Genomic DNA, 12,430 nt, shown 5'->3' with positions numbered 1-12,430 from the left:
CATGGTGCTCACTCGATCAATGCATGATAATGAGACAGAACAACCTGGTGGGCAGGAGGCCAATCATACTGCTGTTCCCAATGAAATGGGCCCAGATGTTCAGCAATGTCCGAGAAAACAACCGGCGGGTCAGGATGACACTGGGAGTTCAGCGCCATTACTACCAAATCCTAATCTAGGATACTTGACTGCCGTTGAGATGGAAAATGCCAGTTAAGGAGCCATCTCGCTAGGGAAAACAGGAAGATTGAGGAGGTCTTGGCCTGGTTACCCCCTCTTGCAACCTACGTTAATGTCGGAAAGAGGCAAAGTGGGTCTCATAAGTCCCACAGGAATAACTAGTCTAAATTGAGTCGTACTGCCAGAACCGCTAATCTTAGTTTTGTGCCTTTAGGGCGAAACCACCAGGATGCTCAGCCCATTGATCATCATAGGGTTCATCATCAACATGTTAGTCAGTCGGTCAGGACTGCTACCCCAAGCTCTGTGCCTTCTTCACAGATTCCCAAAAATGCCCATAACAACCCGCGGGGAAGAGTTGGGACAAGCTCACCAAGGAAAAATTCTCCAGCAATCCCTCTATGCCACGGTCAGAGCCCCAGGCACAAAGAACTAAGGACATTGGAGTAGAACCAAGGTGGGCTAATTTAGTCCGTCCTGATGGAACGAGGATAGCCTCTCCAATAAGGCATCCTTCATCACCTGTAAGACATCTATCTCCACCTTGCCCTCAATGGGATGTTCCAACTCGTGGGAACAGTAGGAGAAATCTTCCCCTGTCCGTAAATAATTACGCCCCATGAACGCGTGCTGAGAATCTAGGTCCTGGATCTCAATCGCAAGCTGTAAGTTTCACAAACGGAAGTTATTGGACGGAGAGCCAGTGTGGAGGCAGGTCCAAGAGCGACCTGAGAAATCACTTGAGTTCAACACAAAGTCCTCGATATGATCCACAGTCCGACCTACGCGATCATTTGAACTCACAGAGAAGGTATCACACTCGGGATGAGGATGTCAGCTATACCCGACATGAGGGAGGTCCGTCCATTGTACGCAACATTGGGAATGTCCCACATAACCAAGCTCGAATTTGGAGGGACAACAACCCGTCAAACATGTATAATAGGATGGGAGCTGTTGGACAGCCCCCAGCTAACCTAGGGACTAGGGACCAAACCCTTGAAAGACTAGCTCTAATGGAAGAGCAAATGAAGAGACTCTTATCTGGGAAGGAAAAGAACGATTGTGACCCACATGAGGAGCTCGAGCCTTTTGCTCCAAATATTGCAGCGGAAACATATCCTATTGGCTTTAGGATGCCGCACATGCTGACGTTTGATGGAGATGGAGATCCGTCTGATCACCTTGGAATGTTTAACACCATAATCATGGCCCACAATGTCGGGCTCGATCTATTGTGTATCTTATTCCTTGAAACTCTGGTCGGACTTGTCAGGCAGTGGTTTAAACAATACAAGAGGCATTCGATAAGCTCGTGGAAGAAATTTTCCTCCGAGTTTAAAAGAGCATTCCAAGCTTTGTAGGCAGCTCGTGTTGAGGCCAATTCATTGGCCAATGTAAAGCAACAACTTGGCGAGACATTGAAAGCATACCTGAGCAGATTTTCCAATGTAGCTGCACGAGCTAAGGATGCTGATGATAGCTCCAAGCTCATGGAAATGACAACGGGAATCCTCATGGAGGGTGACTTGTGGCAAGAACTCCAAAGAAAAGGAGTTAAAAGTGTAGACGAATTTCTAGATCGAGCTCAAGAATGGATAAATTTGGAGGAGGCACGAGCTTCTGTCACGGGAACCAGCCAGACCCTTGCCAACCCATTGGAGCGGTAACACATGTTGCAGCTACGACTAAAGTCATTACCCAGAATAACCAGAGGGGGAATGAAAAAAGGAAGGGGAATGGTGAGGGTGACCAGAACAGGACGAAGAAGAATAAGTCTGTGGAGAAGTTCAAGCCCATTTACGCCACTTATACTGACCTAACAGACACCCATGAGCGTATCTTTCTGGCTAATTCTAATCGAATCCCATGGAAGAAGACAAAACCTTTAATAAACCAGAGGGCAAAGAGAGATCCTTCAAAACTTTGTCGATTCCACAATGACATCGATCATAACACTGATGATTGTCGGCAGTTGAATGATGAAATTGAGACTCTCATTTGACCTGGACCATTGGTCCATTACGCTCAAAATTGGGTAGTTCCCAATCAACCTATTGGGCAGAATTCTCAGTCATCCCCAGAAGCTCAAATAGGCCAACCCAGAGCTCAGACGAATCAGGTCGATCCTCCCCCAATAGTAGGAGGAGATATAACCACTATTGCCGGAGGACCTCATTTGGCAGGTACGAGCAGCGGGGCCCAAAAGAGGTACATCAATGAGTTGAAGGCCCATAACAGCGTGGAGTTCTTCCCAGAACAGCAGTTATCGAAGCAACATCAGTTAGAAAAACAACCAGTCATTTTCATGAAAGAGGATGCTAGCCACATCCAATTCCCACACAATGATCCGCTGGTAATAACCGTGTAGCTCACCAACCGAAGGGTATAGAGAATATTGGTGGATAACGGAAGTTCTGTAAATTTACTTTTCAGGTCCACTGTAACGTCCCAAAATTACCTAATATGGCTTAAGGCCTTGATTAGGGGGTCATGATGGTAGTATAAGGAATTATATGTTTATTTGATATATTTGATTGAGATTATGTGAATTATATGATAATATAACTAGTGTGCATGTCTAGGGGTATTAAATATGCATGTGGGTCCGTTTCCTATTAGAAGGGCAACTTTCGTAATTTGGCCCGTTATGGGCATAATTGTATGTATATGTGATATATGTGTGAGACCACATTATTATGTGGGTTTATTTGAGTTACTCAGCACGGGACACGAGACGATCTCTGGGAGCAAGTTAGCGAGAAAGTCACAACGGGACCCAATACCTGACTCGGGGCGAGTCAATGGGTATTTTGGGTATTTGGAATTTAGTTGGGTTATTGGATAATGGGAATGAATAATTGGGGATATATTTGGAGTTAGTGAGTTTAGGAGGGAATACTGGGGAATTTGACCATTTTGCCCTCGGGGACATTTTTGGTACCCCGAGCCTCGGGAATAACTTAAATGAAACTTAACCTTAGGAACATAAAGAAACACTCAGAAGTTACCACTGGCCGAATCACTCTTTCTCTCTATTCCTCTCATATTCTCTAAGCTTCTTTAAGCTAGTTGTTGAAGAACTAAGGGGATTTTGGGCTAGAAACCAAAGAATTGAAGGCTGGGAATTGGAATTTGGATAGCTTGTGGCTAGGGGATCATCATTCACAGCTAAGGTAACGTTTTAATCTCTGTGTTTAACTGAATTATGTTAAAAATCATAGATGTTCTTGAGTTGTTCTTGAACCTTTTAGCTCAAGAATTGAAATTGGTGTTTTGATGAGTTTTATAACTAGATTTTTGTCGGGTTTTGCTGCTAGAAAGATGGTAATTGAATTATGATTTTGGGGGTGAAATTGGGATAGTTTGGATTGGATTTGGCTGTTGGAAAATGAGGAAAATCTAGGTTCAGAGGGCCAAGTCGTGACTCTGTTCTTAAGGGCCCACGACTCAGCTGAACCCAGAGCCTAGGGAGGCCTCTGTTTGGGAGGCGCGCCACAACCCTCTTGGGTAGGTCGTGATCCGCATCTCTTTGGCAGAGGGGGAGGTCCTCAGATTAGAAAGGGTGTGCCACAACCCTCAAGAGCAGGTCGTGGCCCGCCTGGGCAGTTTTGGCTTTGGAGAGTTTTTAATGACGGGAACCTTTTCCTTAGGGCTCGGGATTAATTCCACTACCCGATTTAGTGGAATTCGTGGCCTCGGAGGCTAGGACTCAGTCTGGAAGCCTTTATTTGCTCATTATTGATGGAATCCTATATTATTGTTGTGACTAAGTTACCGCTAGGGGCTCAAAACCGGGATCATGCTCGAGTGTCGTCCTTATTTTAAGCTATACTCAGACCTGAGGTAAGAAAACAACACTTAATACATGTTATATGTGATCAGGGCTTGGCTTGACTGCTGTCAATTAATATGATTAGGGCTTGGGCCCCTGAGAACATTTATGGTTAAGCTATCATTTCACATGTTGATTGATCCTTTTGAATATTCTATACTTGCTTACGTGTTTCATGTTTGTTGCATGGATTCCATGGTTAGGGCTTGAGGCCTTGTAAAATAAGTATGATTAGTATTATGAGTACGGTTGTTTAATGGTGTTATGTGATTAACATACATGCGAGCTCATTTTGTTGGGATATGCCTATTCATATCTATTTTTGTATTGAAGTCTGTATACCTGGATCAGGGCTTGACTTATTAGTCAAGGATGGCAAAAGCACGTTGCGCGCTAGTCGAAAGACTTAGGCCTAAATCACTAACGTACTACTACGTTGGCCGACTCTATGGTTGTTGGAAAATCGAAGGTGTTGGGCTAACTCTATGGCTAGTTACTTAGAGCTAAGGGGGAGGGCCCTAGGTGACTCTATGGTCACATAGCTAGGGCATAGGCCCCGGGGTTGGCTCTTTGGTTAACTGTTCAGAGAAGCAGCCACAAATTTTTCCAATGACCATTTATTTGTAACTGAATGACTGTATATGCAGGTTATTATTGCTGGACATGCTAGATAAGTCTCTGGAAATCTGTATTTTCTGTTTATGCACATGTAGAGCTATCTTGCTGAGCCTTGGCTCATGGGTGTTTTGTGGTGCAGGTAAGGGGAAGGGAAAGCTTGACCAGCCATGATTTGGAGAGCTTTGGTGGCGGCGTGTACATATGGGGCTGCTGGACCACCACGATCGAGGATATCTTAGAGGAACTAAGGTTGTAGACCAGTTTTTGTCGCTTAGGTCGGCTGGATGTAATTTTTTATATACCTACATTTCTTTAAGAATTTGGTTGTAATATTTTGGGATCCGATGAATGTATGGAACTTTTTACATAAAAGTCAATGATTTCTTTGACCAAAATTTTTAACCCTAATCCTTGACGTTATCCATAGTTACACGTTTTAAGCCAAATGACTTGATTAGCAAGTCTGACACATTTTGAAGTACATAGTGTAACGGTCCTGGATTAGGAGGACGTTACATCCACCCTGGAAAAAATGGGATTGTTCGTATCTGATTTGAAGGCCACCTTAATGACTCTGTATGGGTTTTCGGGTGAAGGAACAGTGGCCATAGGGACAATCAGACTAGTAGTGACATTGGGATATGATTTGATAACATAATAGAATATACTCCTGCTATCTCAGATAATAAATGATAGATATGTGATACAGCCTGGGCATTAATGAGCGCGTAAGGAGTCCTCGAATCTCCTGGGATCCTTCAGTACGTGTTCTATTTAGGTTCTCATGAGCTGAATGTCTCACCCGAGCTCGTGTTTAAGGACTATCTGAACCCTAGCTCGTAGCAAACTCAGAACGTCCAAAGTTGGATAGGGTTATTATAAGTCTCGAACTTAATTGTTATCTTGAGAGGCGGTTTGATAATAACCTATGTATCATGCTGTCCAACCCCCAAACTAGAGTTGTTCACATCACAGTTAGCCATATATTCTACTTGTCTATTTTTCCACTTATTCACCTGCCAGCTATACCCGAGCTGAGTAATTAAACTCGTGCTAATTTTAGGGTACAACATTTGCCCTTAGCTCATGCTCATGCTTGATGTCATCACCTTTTGACATGCACAGTAAGGGCTTTTAGATTTCTGCCATATAAAATCATTCCTGCCCACTACTTAAGTACTGAATACGTGACTTCCTGCAATTGGCGTCCGTTCGGGTTTCAAGGAATGAGACAACTGTCCTGTCAACTTTTTGCCGCCATATGGTTCATTTAGTCTTGACCTTCGGATCTTGAACTAACCCAATCAGATGGCCTGAATTAATTTCCATAGTTTACGTATAAATAGGATGATTAGTCTAGAGACTTCACCACCTTTTGGTGCTCTCATTGAGAGAATTGAGAGAACAATCATGAACTGTTTCCAAAATACTCAAGTTCATGGTAATCGATTGTCTGCGATTTTGGGCTGACCCGCGCTGATGGCATTTGAAGCCATAACTTCGATCCGACACCTGATAATGAAATTTCCTTCAGCTTCAAGGATATGCATAGCCAGAGGAGATCAGCTCGCTGCCAAAGAATGCTATAGAATTTCTATGAAGGGAAAGTCACAACCCAGGCAACAGGCGATGGTCATAAGTGAGGGAGGTGAAATGTCCTAGGAAATAGAAGTCACTCATGGGACGGAAGAACCTCAAAAAGAAGATAACGAGGTCGCCTAATATGACAACATCGATCTACGAGTAGGCAAAGATAGGTCTAATCTCAAAGCCATAGAAGAGCTCGAGGAAGTAAACATCGACCCGAAAGACTCTTCAAGGGTTGTAACAATTGGGGAAAATCTTGAAGACATAAGAAAGAAGAAGCTGGTCGATTTTTTACGGAAGAACCTGGATGTTTTCTCTTGGTCGCATGAGGATATGGTGGGAATTAGTCCTAGTATAATAATGCACACCTTAAACTTGGACAAGAGCGTGCCTGCGAAATCCCAAAAATGGAGGCTTTTGGGAACAGTGCGAGCTGAAGCCTTAGAAGAAGAAGTAGCCCAGCTACTAAAATGCGGGTTTATGAGGGAAGCAAAGTACTTGATCTGGGTTGCTAATCCTGTGCTGGTCCTGAAGCCAAACAGGAAGTGGAGAACCTGTATCGACTTCTCCAACCTCAGCAAGGCTTGTCCAAAGGACTATTTCCCACTACCAAGAATTGATCAGTTGGTAGACGCCACAGTAGGTCACGAGCTCATGTCTTTCATGGACGCGTATTCTAGATATAACCATATCTCAATGAACCCTGCAGACCAAGAGCATACCAGTTTCATGACTGAGCATAACGTATATTGTTACAAAGTTATGCCATTCGGACTGAAAAATGCTAGGGCTACATACCAACGCTTGGTCAACAAAATGTTCATTAACCAGATTGGGAGAAACATGGAGGTGTATATCGATGACATGCTCGTCAAGTCAAAGACTGCCAATAACCATGTATCGACATGGAAGAATGTTTTGGTATCTTGAGAAAGTATGACATGAAGCTGAATCCCCAGAAATGAACTTTCGGGATGGCATCTGGAAAGTTTCTGGGATTCATAGTCAACACAATGGGGATAGAGGAAAATCCATAAAAAATCAGATTGTTGTTAGACATGCCTTCACCCGGGTCACATAAGGAAGTTCAAAGCCTAACTTGAAGGGTGGCGGCTTTAAATCATTTCATTTCAAAATCCACTGACAAGTGTCTGCCATTCTACAACTTGCTTAGGGGAAACAAGAAATTTGATTGGATCGAAGAATATGAACAGGCATTTCACGATCTAAAAAGCATCTAGTTGAACCCCCTGTATTATCCAAAACGACGTCCTGAGAGTCTCTGTTTCTTTACCTGTCCGTGATAGAAAATTCAGTTAGTGTCGTGTTAGTTTGAGAAGAAGACCGGACGCAGAAACCAGTATATTATGTAAGCAAGAGGCTTGTCAGAGTTGAATCACGGTTCCCACTGATAGAGAATCTGGCATTCTCTCTAATTTTGGCTTCTAGAAAGCTCCAGCCATATTTTTAGTCCCATTCTATTAACGCCTTAACCAACCAACCTTTAAGGTAGGTATTACAAAAACCTAAAATGCCAAGACGTCTCCTAAAATGGGCCATCAAACTTAGCTAGTTTGAGATATTATACATGCCACAAACAACAATCAAGAGTCAAGCCCTTGCTTATTTTATGGTTGAGTGCACTGGTTTTCAGGACGAGCTCATGAGGGAGCCGATGCAGGAATTATGGAAAATCTTCATTGATGGATCGTCCAACAAGAACGGATCAAGAACTGGGATAATCTTAATCTTTCCTAAAGGACATCGGTTCCATACAACTCTTAGATTCGGATTTGAAGCATCCAACAACAAAGCAGAGTATGAGGCCTCATTGGCAGGTCTGGGAGTGGCAAATGAGCTAAAGGCGAAAGCCATCCAATGCTATAGTGATTCCCAACTCATGGTAAATCAGATATTGGAAGAGTATCAAGCTCGAGGCATCAAGATGGCAGCCTAACTGGCTAAAGTAAAGGGGGAATTTTCTGAATTCGAGTTTAGCTCTGTTGAACAGATACCCTGTGAGTAAAACTCTAACGCCGATGCTCTGCCTCGACTTGCTACCACCAAAGAGGTTGAAACATTGAATGTAGTACCAGTGGAGTTCTTGGAAAGCCCAAGTGTAACGGGAGAAATGATGGAGGATGGAATGATTGACATAAGACCAACCTGGATGACTCCTATAATGGAATATCTCATGATTGGAAAGTTACCTGATGACAGGAAAGATGCGAGAAAACTGCTTTATCAAGCTCCATGGTATGTAATAGTTGATGGAATCCTATATCGGCGAGGTCATTCGTTGCCCCTCCTACGGTGTGTTCTTCCTAAGGAAGCCAAAACCATTTTACAAGAAATACACGAAGGTTTTTGTGGAGATCACGCTGGGGGGAAAAACCTAGCGCTGAAGGTATTGAGACAGGGCTATTTCTGGCCAACTTTAACGAAAGATTCAATCTCGTATGTTCAAAAGTGCGACAAATGCTAGCGTTTCGCCATAGTTTTCCAAGTTTCTCTAGTCAAGCTAACAATGATTTCATCCCCTTGGCCATTTGCAACATGGGGAATTGACCTGATAGGTTCCCTACCTACGGGAAAATGAGGAGTTTGGTATGCAGTAGTGGTGATGGATTACTTTACAAAGTGTGTAGAGGCCGAACCTCTGGCAACCATCACCTCAAAGAGAGTCCTAGATTTTGTAGTGAAGAATATCGTATGTTGATTTGGACTCCCTAAAAAGATTGTGTTAGACAATGGAACGCAGTTCGATAGTGATCTTTTCACAGACTTTTGTGAAAAATACAACATAATGAAGAGTTTCTCATCGGTAGCATACCCACAAGCCAATGGGTAGGTCAAGGCTATAAATAAGTCCCTCAAGGCGAGCCTGAAGAAAAGTTTGAATGAAGCCAAAGGATTATGGCTCGAGCAGCTCCCACAAGTACTTTGGCCTACCGAACTTTGCATAGAGCCTCCACGGGACATACTCCCTTTTCCCTAACCTTCAGAAGTGAGGCCATGCTTCCAATTAAGGCAATGGTGGCTACTCATAGGCAAAGGACATTTGATCAAGATCATAACAGTGAGCTACTCAACGCATCCCTCGATCTAATCGAAGAAAATTGAGAGGCATCACAATTAAAACTCACCCATTATCAACAGAAGATCACTCGTTATTTAATTCAAAAGTCAGGGGACACAGACTCGAATTAGGCAATCTGGTTCTCCGAAGGGTCTTTTTGGCGAAGAAAGATCCCAAGGAAGGTGTGTTAGGCCTGAACTGGGAAGGATCGTACCAGATCGTAGAGGTCCTAAGCAAATGAAATTTTAAGCTAACCCGACTAAATGGGGAAATAGTCCCACGAACCTGGAATGCTCTCCATTTGAAAAAGTATTATCAATAGTATTACCATTAATGTAAGGCTTATTTATAAAAGCCATTTCAATGCAATAACAGATGGATTATTAAATAAACATTTCTTTGTTTTATTATTACGAGCTCGTGTTCTCACATTGTAAAAGCAACCAAGAACGTTTATACATTCTAGTTGCTTGGGGGGCACATAACCGAGGATAGTGTTTGAGAAAATTCAGTTTACTCAGATTAAGATTAAAAACTTAGAAGCTTAGAGAAATTGATAATTCAACAACCTTCTAAAGCTGGAGTTTTCAATAAACCTAACACGAACTAAGTTTGAGAAATCATACAAACCATGGATATAACCAGGCCCGAGGCTTGATTCTTAACAAGTACGACGCAAATAAGCGAGCAAAATCTTGGATAAAACCAAGATATCAATAAAACCTATCTCAATCTAAAAGTCCATCCCTAAGATTTTGAATATAAAAGAGTCTAAGGATTCATAAACATGATAAAATAATAAACTAAGGGAAAGACAAATAGATCATAAGTTAGGTGTATATTCAAAAAATATATTGTCATCTCGAGGAGAAAAAACCTAGAACTAAGCCCAGTGGCAATTGTTTTGGTCCCAAGGGACTGTTACAAAAAAATAAAAAATAATAACAATAAAAAGTTTGAATAAAAGTCATTGGGCTCCGTCAGTACGCTCCACCGAGGTCACCTCCTCACCATCCCCCTCTGCAGCTCCGAAAGCGTCACCAGTCTTCGAGGGTTCCTGCAAAAACTAAATCTTGAATCTAGCAAGATACGGGTCCCACAGCTCAAGCTGCATGAAAGAGAAGTTCTCATCCCGGTTAAAGGCCCAGCAACGGTAAAGCATCTCCTCCATTTACGATGAGGACACTACAACTTCCTCCTTGGCCTTAACCTCGGCCTCGATCATCTTCGTTTTGAGTTCTTCATTTTTGACCTGAAACTGATCTGCACGGCGACTCGCCTCCACGATCTGAGCCCGAGAGCTGGACAGAGCGGCCTTCGTAGACCGCTCGCCCTCCTGAGAAGAAACAAGAGCAGCTTTGGCAGCCTGCTTGTTCTCTTGGGCAACACTCAGGGCGGCTTTGACAGCCTGCTCATTCTCTTGAGCAACATTTAAGGCATCTTGGAGTTCCTCGTTCCTAGCTTTAACACAAGCTATGCTTCGGTATTGAGCCAAGACGGATTGCAGAATAACGAAGCAAGTCAAAAAAGAAAAAACATAATAAAAAAAAAAAAGAGGAAAGGTTAGGAGGGGGAAAAGGACTCACGGTAAGGTTCATCCCCATAGCAGATTTGAGGACGTCTTTCGGGCTCTACTCTTCTATGGCCCTCAGACCCCTGGCACTAGCTTTGTACGCATGGCCCACCATGTGGCTTGCATCTCATACATGATACCCCAAAAGCCTCAAGGATCTTGTCCAGATCGTGTGCCTCAACCGGGATCCGGACAATGGGAATCTCACTTTGAATGAGGGCCTCGCTTTTAATCACTTGAGGATGTGAAGATGGCATGTGTTGAGGAAGAGGAGAAGGAGCATGCTGAATAGTAACCGTTGTTACCGGAGCTGAGGGGAGCTCTCTTGGTGGCTACTCGGGAGCAGTGCTAGCACCTTTACCCTTAGGTGGGGACTTAGTGATACCCTCTGTCTTAGGGGGGTTTTCTTTGCCACCCTAGGCCTTTTCACCACGAGACCGGCCCCTGCTGACCTTAAATGTACCCCTCAATTATGGAGCTCCTGGAAATTCCATCTCTTCACCTGAAAAAAGAGCGAACAAAATATTTAGTTCATAGGAGTAATACTTCAAAAATATTATAAATACAAGAAAAAGAGCAAGAATCCTACCCTCCGGGCTAGGGGATGAATCTATTACGATCAGGTCGGGGGTATTGACCAGGCTAGGCACTACCTCCAACTCTGGGATTAACGGAGGGGGGGAACCTAGGGCTAGGACCTCCTGGATCCTAGGGGATTCGGGTCCTTCCTCAGGGCTAAACTCATCTACGTACTGCCTAAAACCAGAGGCATACATAGCCTGGAGCAGGTAAGGCCAGGACCTACGTGCTGCCTCATGAATATAGCTGCACAAAGAGAGAACTCAGTCAGAACATATAACATTTTTTTACAATGAAAAAGTGATAAATTTCACGTGCTAAATTCACAAAGATAGAAGACTTATGAGGACAGTTGAAATATCAATGGTCACAATTCTTGAACCCATTAGACATAAAGAATAAATCTTTATAGTCATTTGGGAGATTGGGAAGGTCGATGACGAAGGCGGAGTTCGGGAAATGAATGAGGTAGTAAAATCCGTCACCTCGCCCTTTCTGGTCGGGACTGGCTTTGAGGCAGAAGAAGTACGTGATGTCTGCTGGAGTGGGGACCTCCCACTCGTGCCTCTGAAACAAATATTTTAACCCCGCCAAAAGCCTGTATGAGTTTGGGGGGAGATGAAAAGGAGCCAGTTTAACGTAGTTAAGAAAGTCTACGAAATATTGGTCCAGTGGGAGGAAGGCAGCGACTTTCAGGTGCTCATCACTCCAAGTCCCGTAGTCATCTTGGAAGGGGGCGCAGCTCTGTTCTCCCTCAAGCGCAGGTCATGCAATAAGACCGTCAGCTCCCATCTCGATCTTGTGAGTCAGCATGATCTTGTTTACCTTCCCCTGAGTTGTTATCCGAGAGACTATATGCTCAACCTCAAAAAACGTGTTGGGGTCGACTATAATCTCTCTCTCCACCACATGACCAAAATGAGGGATAGGAGAGTCAAAGGCGATCTACTTTCCTTTATTTTTGTTTTGAGTAGAGGAG

Source organism: Humulus lupulus, chromosome 7 (assembly GCF_963169125.1).
Source record: "Humulus lupulus chromosome 7, drHumLupu1.1, whole genome shotgun sequence".
Taxonomy (NCBI): domain Eukaryota; kingdom Viridiplantae; phylum Streptophyta; class Magnoliopsida; order Rosales; family Cannabaceae; genus Humulus; species Humulus lupulus.
Note: the sequence above shows the minus strand (reverse complement) of the source record.